A 14,506-nucleotide genomic window follows, 5' to 3' on the forward strand; every position below is an offset into this window, starting at 1 on the left:
ACTATTGCTATTTATCATTTTTCTTTCAAGAAATACCTATTTTAAAATATAGGTATATAATATAAATATTAATATATAAAATATGTATATGATAAGTGTGTGTATGGCTCAGGAGAAATATAAAAATAATTTCTCATGAGTGTATCTTTCTCATTTTTTATTAGCTCTGTAAAAATTAATTGACTAGTGATGAGCTGACCATTGAAAAAAGTAATTATACAGCCTTAACCAGGTTGGTTAGAGAATTATTCTGGTATGTCAAGGTTTCTAATTCAATCCTTGGGGCACATACAAGAATCAAACAATAAATGCACAAATATATGAAATATGTGCAACAACTAATTGATATCTCTCTCTCTCTTTCTAACTCTCTCACCCTCCTTCCTTCACTGCTTCCCCTTTCCCCCATTCCCTCCTCTCTCTAAAATCAGTGAAAGAAAGAGAAAAAGAAAGTAAAAAAGAAAGAAGAAAAATAACAAAAGCTAATAATGGCCCATGGCCTTGTCAACCATGAATTATATAGTGATTGTGGGAACCCTAATCAGAATACGCCAGATGCTCAATGCCAACCTGAGTGTGGGGGCCCTGTCCGGAGGATGCCAGGTGTTCAAGGTCAAGTTGCCCCATGCAGGTGCAAAAGCCAGGGACACAGCCATTGTACTGCGTGTACTGTGCAAGGCATACTTTTCTATAACCCAAACACTGATGTCACTATTTGGCAAGATGCCTCTTTTGCCCGAGTTAGTATAAAGAGGTGTTGTTGACCGGTGGGGGCGGAGCTGCTAGGTAGGACTTCTTTATGTAATGGCTTCTGTGTTTGTGCGGCTTCCACTTTGTGAGGCTTCTTTGAAGAACTGTTTTGTCTGATGGCTCCTTGTTCGCAATGCCTGCTTGGTCTGCAATGAAGTTTCTCCGATATGCCCATGACTGCTCTTGTCTTCTCTGTCAGTACCAGGACCTGTGCTCCCATAGTTGGTGTAGTTGAGTAAGATTAAGGAGAAACTTGCTCCCACAACTGGCCAGTAAGTTCTCTGACAGTGATCTACTAAAACTTTTCAGCATATGATTTATAGGAGTCTTGAGTTAGTATCCTATATAATAAAACCCCAGTGATCATAATGGTGGAATAACCAGAACTACCAGTTGACGAGTCGCTATGATGCATACTGATCACCAGGGGCCAGATGCTCAAATCATGAAGGGAGGCAGGACACACACACACACACACACACACACACACACACACATACACACACACATACACACACACAGTGAGGCCTGGAAGCACACTCTATGGCCCTGGGATCCCAAGAAACACAATCCCAGAGCTTGCTTTCCAATAAAAATTAAATTGGGAAATAAAACAGCCCACGCTGCCACCCTGGGAAGAACAGTTTCAGGACACAGCTGGGCATTGATTTGGCTGCTGGCTGATGTCCATGTACAGTTAGTTACACTGTGTTTGCATTTGTAGGGAAGCAGGGCAGCCTCACCCTCTAGGCTAAGAAAGGCCCGCTGATCTCCATGTTTCTATTCCTGTCTGGAACCAAAAGCTCTTGGTAATGAATGATCCCAGCGATGGCCCAACACATGCTCAGTGTCACTGTCAGAGACATTCCCAGTCATTACAGGCCATTCCTCAGCCTTCAGTGTCCTGCCCCACCCATTGTCACTCCTCACCTGTCACACCCCTGAGGACCACCTTATATTATTCTATTTGAAATGTGAGCAAGATCTCAAATGCCCCCTGGTAATAGCTCCTTCACCCTACCTTTCTTCCTCTAAAACCCTTACATTTAATATATATATTACAATATTTATTTCAGAGAGGGAAAAAGACATAGAAACATCAATGATGACAGAGAACTTGGGACTTGCTTTGAATGTGCTCATGGCTGTGATGATGTGAGCTAGACATTCCCACTGCCATCTTGCCACCATGGAGTTAATCAGCCCAAGGATGAAGGGGACACTGATCAAAGTTACGAAGTGGCTATGACTGACAAGTGTTTAGCACAGAATCAGACACCTTGAAGCAAGGCTACTCTTTGACTCCATTAATCATGGAATTTATCCTGGAAATTCATCTTGAAAGATCAAGCATTTTAATATTTATATTTTATTTATTCCTTAAAATTGAAAAGAAGTCACTAACAAAATAATTGTTACCAGTTTTCTTTGATAATTTTCAGTATACATAATTAAGATTGTATTTGTTTAAGTAAACATGATTCCATATTCTGTATTTACTTATTTAAATTAATGTTTTTTTTATATTCAGAATTAAGACATCATAATCTGTCCTACTTATTTATTCTGTATAGCAAATAGCTTTAAATCTACATCTGGCCCTAACCGGTTTGGCTCAGTGGGTAGAGTATTGGCCTGCAAACTGAAAGGTCCCAGGTTCAATTCCAGTCTAGGGCATGTACCTTGGTTGCAGGCACATCCCAAGTAGGGTGCATGCAGGAGGCAGCTGATCAATGTTTTTCTTTCTCATTGTTGTTTCTAACTATCCCTCTCCCTTCCTCTCTGTAAAAATCAATAAAATATATTTTTTAAAAAGAAAAGGAAAAAAAAACTACATCTGATCTTTTTTTAATGATACTTTGAAAATGAATTGAGAAACATTGACTGAAAGTATTCATGCAAAAGCTGTTTTTACATATACATGGATTTCATTTCCAATAATCTATTGACTATGTATATTATATGTTATAACAAAATTAACCACTAAATATTTTGATATTATTTTATGATATGGGATGTCTAATGGAATTCTTAAAAAGATTTATTTAATGTCTAAAATTCTCCTCATTTTATAACTTTTTTCTCACTTGATAATTCAATGGCTAGGAATCTATATAAATACACAGGAGAATGCTCAATAATCAATTCAGCAATTTGAAAATTATATCTGAGAAGACAATCTTGTGTTATTTATAACTGAATAATTGCTTAAGGTAAGATCATAAATCTCTTACAAGTTTAGATCACTATATTCATTAGTGGGCATATAAATAACATTTTTAAAATATCAATAGCAATTCTGGTTGTGTGTTTAAAGTAAATTAGAATAATATAGATCAGATGGAAAATAGAAAGCAAGTGTAAATTATCAGACAGTGTTTTTACTCACGAAAAACATTCTGATCAATGGTATGATCACCAACGAAGTCCTCTGTTCAGAAGTGCAGCAGGATGATGAACTCAAGATCAGAGACTTTAGTGCCTAGAACCATGAATTTCTTTGAAATCAAGATTAAATACATGATCACATAATCTTAATATGAATAAAATAGAATTTGTGTATATAAATTTTCCCCAATAACTGAATTTTAACAAGAAACCATCTGGGTCTCTTTTCTTGACACCTTACATTACATGCCTACTTCATTGTCTTTACACAATAGACTGTGATCACTCAAGAGTCAAATACCATGCAGAAAAAGAAACAAACAAACAAATAAACAAACTAAACCCCAGAAAATTCACTGTAAATGGTTGCTATGGTATTGTGAAAATCTAGATGGTTTGTAGACAAATGACAAACACTGTAAATGGTTGCTATGGTATTGTGAAAATATAGATGGTTTGTAGACAAATGACAAAAGCATATATTCTAGAGTTAGAAAAAATATATACTTTTGTTTGGATATAGGTCCATTTTTTTTTTAGTTTAAGATTTGTCTCTCGTCTTTAATAAGTTACAAAATAAAATTTTAGAAAATAAAATTTCATAGTTACAACAATGATCAGAAGTGACTTCAGTATATATTCTTTAAATTCATCTTCATAAATGGATCATATTATTCATTGTTGATTAAAGTTTAATTTGAAATAAATGAAATGACCATGTAGATATTACTAAAATTTAGCTTAGAATTTATTTACAAACAATATATTTATAAATGTTCAGAAACTTGAAAGGGCATGTTTGTTTTTCTAGAAAGACAAGTCAATAAAAATAAATTCCAAATGAAAATTATATGTACACTGTATAGATTGATAGGTAAAAAAGATATTTGGGATTAGGTATACATTTTTTTATACTCATCTGAGAATATGTTTTGTTTTTGTTTTGTTTTATTTGATTTTAGAGAGAGAGAGGAAGGGAGAGAAAGAGAAAAATCCATCAGTTGCCTCCAATAAGTGCCCTGACCTGATTAGAGATTTAACCTGCAACCTAGGTATGTGCCCAGACCAGGAATTGAACCAGCAACCCTTTAGTATAAGATGACACTCAAATTAACTGAACTACCTGGCCAGGGCAGGTATAACATTTTTTTCTTATCAATATTTCTACCAATATAATTTATATTTTAGAGAGTAAAATTGTTTGTTCACATTGAAAATAACATTTATATTTTGTGATAAAAACAAATAGCATCGTAGACAATTTGGAGAACAAAAGCATAATAAATAAAATAACTAAAAATTGATCATTCAATTACCTACAGAAAAAACCAGTTCAGATTCTGATATTTTGAGTATTTTAGAAGCAAATTAATTTCTTAATTGATAATATACCTACATCCACAAAAATATAACCATTCATCAAAAGTGTGGGTTCACCAGTTATTTAGAAACTTGGTTCAAAACTATTTGTTTTATTTTAGTGATAATGTTTGAACTGATAACAATGAAAACTTAGAGAAAGCAGTAGTTATGTCTTTTAAAACTTACTAGTTAGAATGATCATGCATTCCTTTTAAGAGGATGTTTTTATGTCTACTATTCTTATACTTCTTAGCAAAAAAAGAGAATCACTTCCAATCCCAATCGATTTGACAGATTTAACATCAACAATCCTAAAACATATAACAAATATCAAAATGTTCCATAATCTACCCTGTGCATACCCACACCTTCCATCCAACAATAATTTGACAGGCGTTATCTTGCCAATGATAACTCCTGTGGTTCAAAGTGTTTGGTTTTTAATTCCTATTTATATATGTTATTCTCTCTTGTTGTGGAGCTTGTGCCAAGATATAGCTTTTAGTTCCAATATCTTACTGCAATAATATGTGAGGAGAAATTCCATAAACAGAAGAGATAGCAATTATAAAGTGTCATAACAGATCTCATCTGGGAACTTTAGCTCAACCCCCTTATCTTTGGGCAGTTTTGAGCCAAGCCTTAATTAACAAAGGAGTCTCTGTAGAATCCCTGACATTGTCTGAGTGAAACTTATTTATTTTTCTCAAAAGTAACTAAAAAAAATATAGCAGCAGAAGTATGATTTTTATCTCCAAAATAAGCAGAAATGTTATTGATAAAAACAATCATCTGTTAACATACATTCAAAAAATTTTGCTTGTTCTCATCTAACATGGCTTATTTTTGTCTCTCCCTATTAAAATTCAAAAAAAATATCTAAATTGCTATAAATAATCAATGGGTTAGAAAAATTTAAAAACTATGGGTGAATTTTAACAAAAGTGTCTTTCTGCTTCTGTCATTCCTGTGTAATTCCTTGAAGGTAGTTTTTTCTTTTTTATTTATTTATTTATGTATTTATTTATTTATTTATTTATTTATTTATTTTTACTGTTGCCTTCTTTTAACCAACCCTACAGTTAGATATTTAGTACAATTCCCTAAATGTATGTTATAGTTTTCCAGAGAATACTACCTAATATTTTGATAGAACAGCACAATAATTTTTGGATGCCTATTTGGCATATCACTAGATAAAAATGCCAAAGGTTCGCTGATGTGGCCTTGTAGTTCTCTAGCTGAGTTATAAGATAACTCTCAGGGATTTTTTGTGAGTTGCTCAATAAATTTCCCGTTGAAAGTGAAGGGCTAGTGTGTTGAAGTGCTCTTGAAAATGATTTACCATATCCAGCTCCTTTACCCATAATTCAAATGCTGTGAATCAAACACATTTCTCAACAACATAGAATTTTAAAATAAAATTAAAAGAGTGAAGTAAAGCATTTTTTTGTATAGAAGAGTGAAGAGATAGTGGTAATGGTAACAATTGGACAGAGCAGTTAAGTATCTTTATTCTTGAAATCTGTTTGGATATCTGTGAGTACCTACCATGTACTAGCCACTCTTCCAAGTTCTTGCAGATATGTTGGGAAATAAAAAAGATACAGCCTCTACTGTAAAGCAGTTCAATTGATAAATACCAAAGAGTTGGTATTAACTTTTCATTTTTAATATGCCAATGCACATAAATTTGTAGAAGTGATTTGTTAATTTTATATTATATCTTAAGAAATGACAGTGTAAACATTTACAATAAGTTTTTGTTTATGGTTAAGGAAACCATAAACAAAACGAGAAGACATCCTACTGAATAGGGAAAGATACTCGCCAATTATATAAATCCGATAAAGGGTTAATATCCAAAATTTATAAAGAATTCATACAACTTGGAATCATAAAAGCAAAAAATCCAAATACAAATAGGTAAAGGACTCAAATAAATACTTATCCAAAGAGGACAAAGATTTGGCAAATGGACATATAAAAAGATACTCAACATCACTAATGATCAGAATAATGCAAATTAAAATCACAACAAGATATCATCTCACCCATGTCAGAATGACTATCACACAAATATCAACCAAAAATAAGTATTGGTGAGGATGTGGAAAAAAGGGAAAACTTATGTACTCTTGGTGGGAATGCAGATAGGTGTAGTCACTATGAAAAACAGTGTATTCCTCAAAAATTTAAAAATAGAACTTCCTTATGACCAAGTGATTCCTCTTCTCTATGTATATCCAAAGAAATCCAAAGCACTAATTAAAAAGAATATAGGCACCCCTTTGTTCATTGCTTCATTATTATAGTAGACAAGCAATCCAAGTGCCCATTAGTAGATGAGTAGACAAAAAAATATAAAAAGCATTGGTACATATATTCAATGGAATATTACTCAGCCATAAAAAAAGAATGAAATCTTACAAGCAACATCATGGGTGGACCTAGAAGGTGTTATGCTAAGTGAAATAAATCAGTCAGGGAAAGACAAATACTATACCATTTCACATATATGTGGAATCTAAAGAATAATATAAATAAATAAACATAACAGAAACAGATTCATAATACAGAGAACAGACTGATGGGTGTGGGGTGGGATAGTTTTAGGGGCCTGGGTGAAAAAGGTGAAGGGATTGAGAAGTACAGATTGGTAGTTAGAAAACAGTCACAAGGATGTCAGTACAGAATTTGGGATATATAGTGGATAATATTATAATAACTGTGCATGGTAGCAGTTGGGACATATTGAGGAGAACACTTTGTAAAGTATATGATTATCTAACCACTACATTGTACACCCAAAACCAATACAAAATAATATTGAATGTAAACTGTAATTCTAAAAAAAAAATTTATTTTACAAGAATAAAGCTATCAAAATAGTTATTTTTTTTTACCTATGGCTTTTCCAGCATTCAGCCTTGAAACATCCACATAATCCTTTTATCTCCTAAGATTAAAAAATATTTCATTGTTGCTTTTGCCTTTGTACACTATCCTGCAGCATTGTGGGGATCTTGGAGTGGGATTATTTATAAGCTTATTGAGGCTAAATAACAAGTGACGCATTTAGTATTTGGAAGCCAAGAAAAGATGATTGAGGTCAGATTGGATTAAAACACAAACAATGAACAGTTTTTCTCTGAGGGGCATACTTATAACATTCAGAATAGCCTTATCAATATAATGTTTCTACTTCATTAGCTTTTATTAGCAGGGAGGCTGTGGAGTGGGACCACAGATCTGCTCACCATTAGTCCACTTCTCTCAAACTGTGAGGAAAATGGCAAGAAAAGTTCATTAAGCTTTAAAGAGCAAGTATGAATAGATCCACTTCCTCTCCCTGACTTCACCGCCTGCCTTTGTGATGAGGCCCAATGCATATTCAAGAAAAACTTGCATTTATAATTAATATAATGCTCACTCACTCTTCCATTGCTTCTCTGAGAGTTGTGCCTCTTGGAACCTGCTGGAAGAAAAATGTGGTTTGTCTCTAATCAGAGTCCACCAGAAAGACAATTATCTAACAGAGAGGATTATCCACCTTATATCACCTGGACTCAGCCTGGGGCCAGATAAATTTGGATGCTTGAGACACAAAAATTTCAAAGCAAGCTTTACTATCCTTAGGCTAGCAGAGTGAGGGAGAAATTCTCATGTGTGTCCACAGTAATTCCCCAACTCTTTCTCGCTACTTAGATTTTAGATAGCCTAAACTCTCCCATGATAATTCAGTTTGAAAAAATAAGACTCTTAATGCTCAGTTTCAATAATTCCTTTTTCATATATCTCAGTTGAATACATGTTTTAGGTGCTGAAACATATTTTTTAGACTCTGCTAAACTTGCTTTAAAAAAATATTCAAGGCAGCATTGTAAAAAAAACAATCATCATAATCATCATCATCTTTGATCCTTCTCCTTTCATAATTATCCATTTTCTTTAAGAGAACATGAATTAAGTGTTTACTCTAAAAACAGATAAATCTTGATGGGATTGTCTAGGTTTAGGTTATTTTATATATTTATTTTATTTTATTTTATTATTTTATTTTATTTTATTTTATTTTTTAGGTTTAGGTTCTTAAGTAGAATCTGAAATGGGTTTCTTGAGGTATTTTAACATTGACCCATCTGCTATATAAACTCTTCTCTGAAGGGGGGTCAGAATCAGAAATCCCAGCTGAGCACTGATATTAATAATACATTGCTGTTTGCCTGCAAACTCGTCATCATTACACTTTTTAAAAGAGTAGATCCTATCATTTCCCTCTTGCAGCCACAATTCCCTGCTGGGTCTTTCCCTAGAAAGATTGGACAGAAAGTTTTCTTGGATGATAGCATCTTTCCATTTGATATGGTAGCTGATAGCACTTTGGGGGAAGCTGGACATCTTTAAAATTTCAGTATCTTTTCAATCTTTCTCGACTTCCCCTGCCCATTGTCTTCTAACAATCTGAAAGGCAAATTTAAAATAGCTAGGCTGTTTCCAAGTCAACTTTGTTGAATAAGAATTCAAACTTAGTTTGTCACTTGAAAATTGAAACCCATACGTTACAAATAATCCTAGAGGAGCCCTGGAGGTGCTGGGGTGCTGGGAGAAGGGAGAAGGAGGCAGCACTGTAGAGGACCTACTTGCTGTGCATTCTGGGAGGTTGGCCACTGTTCATGGACAGCACTGGGCAAATGAGTAAATCTTAAAAGTTACCAAGGCTGCAGTGTGAGATATCAATAGCGTTAGGTCTGCTTGAAGTTTCTTTTTCCACTTAAGTTATTCTAAGAACCTTATAAAAGGAGATAATAGCAAATGGTTAAGCCAACAGCAGGACTAGAAATGGCACCCAGGGGCTTAGGAAAAATTAGGAGGAGATAGAGATCATGGTTAGGAGGCCAGACGGTTAAGAGTTTAGAGAGAGCCCAGCTGGTGTGGCTCGGTGGCTGAGCATCAACCTCGAGCCTGGAGGTCACAGTTCCATTAATGTCAGGATAGTGTTGTAATTCCCTATCTGACTGGATAGCTATAGGACTGCAGCAAGCTCATCTTCCTAGGCCTGGTTTACCTCTTCGGAATATTGGGATTATGGCGGTTGACAGTACTAGAGTATGAACCTGCATTAAACAGTCTCTTTTTATGTATTATAAAATGCAGTTTATTTAAACTACAAAATAAACAAACAGTTCATCCATTTCTCATACTCCTCCACCCCTCACCTCTGGCAACCACCGGTTTGTTCTCTGTATCTATGAGCCATATCTATGTGGAGTTCCCAAAGAGCCTCAGCTCCTTATTTGTGAATTCCAGAGAAATAGCCTGCCAGGCCAGGTTGCTCATGCCCAGGTTTTGGGCTTAGTCCTCAGTGGGGGGTGAGCAGGAGGCAGCTGAACGATAATTCTCATCATTGATGTTTCTATCTCTTTCACCCTCTCCCTTCCTCTCTGAAATCAATAAAAACATTTTTTTAAATAAAAAAGCTTTAAAAAAATGTCCTAACCAGTTTGGCTCTGTGGATAGAGTGTCAGAGCCCACAGACAGAGAGGTCCTGAGTTTGATTCCAGTCAAGCTCAAGTACCTCGGATGCAGGATCCATCCTTAGACCCTCTATGCCCTCTTCTACCAACAATAGCCATACAGTTGTCTTGTGTCCATGAGTTCGTTCGTTCTTTCTTTCTTTCTTTCTTTCTTTCTTTCTTTCTTTCTTTCTTTCTTCTTTCTTTCTTTTTTTTTCTTTATGGCTCAATCCCTCCACATATACCCACTGTTTTGCTTGGTGGTTCAATTTGTTCATTAAATTCCACATATGAGTGAAATCATATAGTACTGGGTATTCAACACTATGTATTAAAAATAACTTAGGGGGTAGTGATGTGAGATAAGTGACCACAAAGGAGGGTATTTCAGGCAAAAGGTTATGTGACTAAATTGGATGCCAGCAGTAGAATTGCAGAAACATGCCTGTCTAGATTCTGGATGCACTTGGAACTTTTGCAGCCAAGAAACTGAAATTCCTTTCCAGGACAAAGCTGTGAAAAAAATTATGGTTATATAGTACTTAAAATTCTTACTGGTTACTGAAAAATGTGGTATAGTTTACAATACAACAGATTAAATTGGCTATTAATGTATGATTAATTATAAGTATAAAATTCTCAGTATGTTAGAATGGAAATTAAACTGTATGCATTGTATAATTTTTCAAAATGGTATACAATGATTTGTCTAATATGTATATAATCCTGCCAGTACAGGAACATAGGTATCGAAGTGATCAATACTGGGAAAAATAAATTTAATTTATTTGGAGTCATATTATTTGTTCATTTATTTAATATATTAGAACAAAAAGAAAGTCACTAGGAGAGGACTGGTTCAAACTATGATAAAAATTTTATAACAAAAAGCACTAATTTTTCAGACAGAGAAACTGTGGTCTGGCCAGTTATGATTTTATTTTTAGTTATTTTGAATATAAATATAACTGTGGTCTGGCCAGAAAGGAAATTATTTTTAGTTATTTTGAATATAAATATAATGCTAGCAGAATGATACCCACCCAATCCCTAACCCTTGAACCTGTGAATATGTTAGGTCACATGGCTAAGAAAACTAGAAGTTATGGATGGAATTAAGGAATCTAATGGGATCAGCTAAACTTGATGTAGGATTGCATTCTGGATTGTGCAGGTGATTTTAGAACAAGCACAAGGGTTCTCATATGAGGAAGCAGGTGAATCAATGCCAGATAAGGTGTAACTAGGAAGCACGATTGAAGTAATGTGATGTGATGTGAGCACTCAACCTGCCATACACTAAGTGGTCAGATTATTAGGATCTCTGAAAGCATAATAATCTGGCCACTCTGTGTATATCCTATATAATAAAAGGCTAATATGCAAATTTCCCCCTTGACCAGGAGTTCAACCAGCAGGCAAGTCAGCCAACTGCCCATGTCCCCTCCTCCTGGCCAGGCTGGCTGGACTCCACCCATGCAAGAATTCATGCACTGGGCCTCTAATATCTATATATACTGAATGGCCAGATTATTATGTGTTCAGAAATCATAATAATCTGGCCACTCAGTGTGTGTGCTTTTCCAAATACAAGAGGTCCATCATCCAAGGAATGCCCTAGAAGTAGGGAAATTTTAAATGGAAAAAATGTAGTTATGCCCTTTGAGCCTCCAAAATGAATAAAACCTGGCTAACCACCTTGATTTTAGCCCAGTGAGACCTATTTTGAATCTCTGACCTCTGTGGCTATATGATGATGAATTTGTGTTATTTAAGCCATTTGGTTTGTAGTAATGGTAATAGCAGCCATAGAAAGCTAGTAGTAATATGAATCTAATGTGAATCAGATTGATAACTGTTTAACTAAAATTTTTGGTTAATAAATGGGTTGTGTAAAAGAAAGCTAACACACCAGCTAGCAATACAAGGTTACAAAATATCCTGCTGATTTGGCATCAACTCTGATTAGTAAAAATGTATCTTCCCTCCCTTCCACCAACCCCAAGAAAAAAGAAACTGATATGAACATTTGTAATTATAATTCTACTTTTAAATACACTTGGGGTTTAAATTTTGTATAATTGGTGTGGCTGTTCAAACCAATGTATGAAAGCAATCTGAGGTTATTAAAATACTCTAGGAGATTTTCAAGGAACACAATTCAGGATAAAAAAAAAAAAAAGGGAATCAGCCGAAACCGGTTTGGCTCAGAGGATAGAGCGTGGGTATGTGGACTGAGAGGTCCTAGGTTTGATTCCAGTCAAGGGCATGTACATTGGTTGCGGCACATCCCCAATCGGGTTGTACAGAAGGCAGCTGATCGATATCTCTTTCTCATCGATATTTCTAGCTCTCTAGCTCTCTCCCTTCCTCTCTGTGAAAAATCAATAAAATATATTTTTTAAAAAGGAAATCACAAATATAGAATTTAAAAATTAACTAGACAGATGAAATAGCATACTGAGCAAAGCTAAAAAGAAAAGTCTTAGAAAATAATGTAAGACTTCAAAGAGAAAAGGCAGATTATCAATCAAGGAACCACAGTTACAATATTTTGAGAGTAAATTCTTCAAGACCATTGATAGAACCAGAAGCTTATGGGGTGCTTTTTTAAGGTTCTGAGAAATAATAATTATCAACATTGAAGTATATATTAAACTTAAATGCCATTGAAGAATAAAGTAAAATTAAAGATATTTTCACCAACAGACCTGAAATTTAAAATAAAAGAATGAGTGGAAAATAAATTCAGTTTACTAGATAAGTTAGAATTTGAAGGGTAATGAAGGCTATGTTAAAAGCTTAAACCTATATTTGTTATATTTTATCAGACTAGTTGTTGGATCAGCAATGGTTATTGTGATCTTTACTGCTCTTTATGTTTGAGAGACTTACTAATTTTAAAAATGATTATAATATGAGGAAATGGATAATAAAACACATGGTATTATAAAAATACAATTTAATAATACTTTCTAAAGAATTCAAAGGAAGAAAATATAACAATTGAATTGAGTAGGTCACTTTAAATTGATTATTAGCATCTGAAATATTGGAAGTAAATAAATGGAAAACAAACAAAAGCACAATAGAATATTCATTGAATTTTAACTGAGTTGAAGAACATAGTGTCCTAAACAAAGTCATGTGCAGAGTTAACTTTGCATTGCTTCAGATCAAATGAATACAAAGAGGTGAACTGCCAGATGGATTTTATATGGCAGTTTAATAATATCAGAGTCAAATTATTCTTAGTATACTGGGGGGGGAAAAGTCTATTGCCCATTAACAAAATTTGTAATAGCAAATTTTGTATTGAAAAAATCAGAAAACCTCAATATTTTTATTTATTTATTGTATGTAAAGTAACACTTGGACTATAAATGCACCACATCTAAATATCAATGCTGAAAATTATAAATGTAGATGTCTTAGGAGATCTTGAAATAGCCATTTAATATGGAATAAAACTAGTAGACAAAAATATATGGAAGATAATGGGGCCTTATGTTGAAGTAATAAATAAATTAGTAATAATAGACATATTAATATAAAAATGAACACCTAATAAACATATGTTCTACACCTTATATTCAAGGTTTTGTAAAATGCTTTGTTTTTCCAATTCAGAATCTAGACTTTGAGCTGATACTGTTTTGTTAAAAAAAAAAAAAAAAAAAAAAAAAAAAAAGGTACCTCAAGGATTAAGATCCATTTTACCACCTGAGCATATTACTTTTTCACTACAGCATAAAGCATAATATTACTGTATCCAAGGCCCCATTTCCTAGCTAGATAATTGCTAGGTAACTTTACAATATGACAAATAATAAAAGGATATAATGTGTATGGTTGCTAGATCATTTTACTATATGACATACAGAAAAAAGATATAATTTTATGATTAGTATGTCTCCTTCCCTGCTCACAGCCACACTTCCCCTTCCCAGGGCTGCTCCCTTACACATGGGAGAACAGAATGAATGGGTGGTTGTAGTAGACGCTGCTGGTGCTCTGCTCGGACCTCTCTACCAGAACAAGCACCTAACCCCAGCTTCTATGAATGTTGTCGGTTAAAGCCTCAGGATTTCCCTTCTGAGTGTGGCCCCAGCCCTAAAGAGGCATCTTCACCAGGAAATGCCTAGGAAGTTAGGCCCGCCCACAAGGTGCAGAGCAGCCTATGGCTGATTGATCTGGAATTACAAAGGGTTGGTCCTTTTAAGGTGTGACAATTTTGTGGCCCGCATTTTCCAAAGCTCCCTATGGACTCCAGATGAACATTTATAATGATAACTCTACCCTTACATAGAGTTATATGTAACTTTGTCGGGCTTACATCTTTGTCAGGCTTCTTTCCTTATTCTACTTCCTTCTCTTCCTTACAGATTTCCCCTGAGAGCCCTTCTGCAGTAAGTCACTTGCGTGAGAATCATCATCTCAGGCTCTGCAGCTAGGAAGCCCCAGGTAAGGCAAATGCTTTGTGGGTTTGC

This window comes from Pipistrellus kuhlii, unplaced genomic scaffold (genome assembly GCF_014108245.1).
Source record: "Pipistrellus kuhlii isolate mPipKuh1 unplaced genomic scaffold, mPipKuh1.p scaffold_m20_p_12, whole genome shotgun sequence".
NCBI classification, from domain to species: Eukaryota; Metazoa; Chordata; class Mammalia; order Chiroptera; family Vespertilionidae; genus Pipistrellus; species Pipistrellus kuhlii.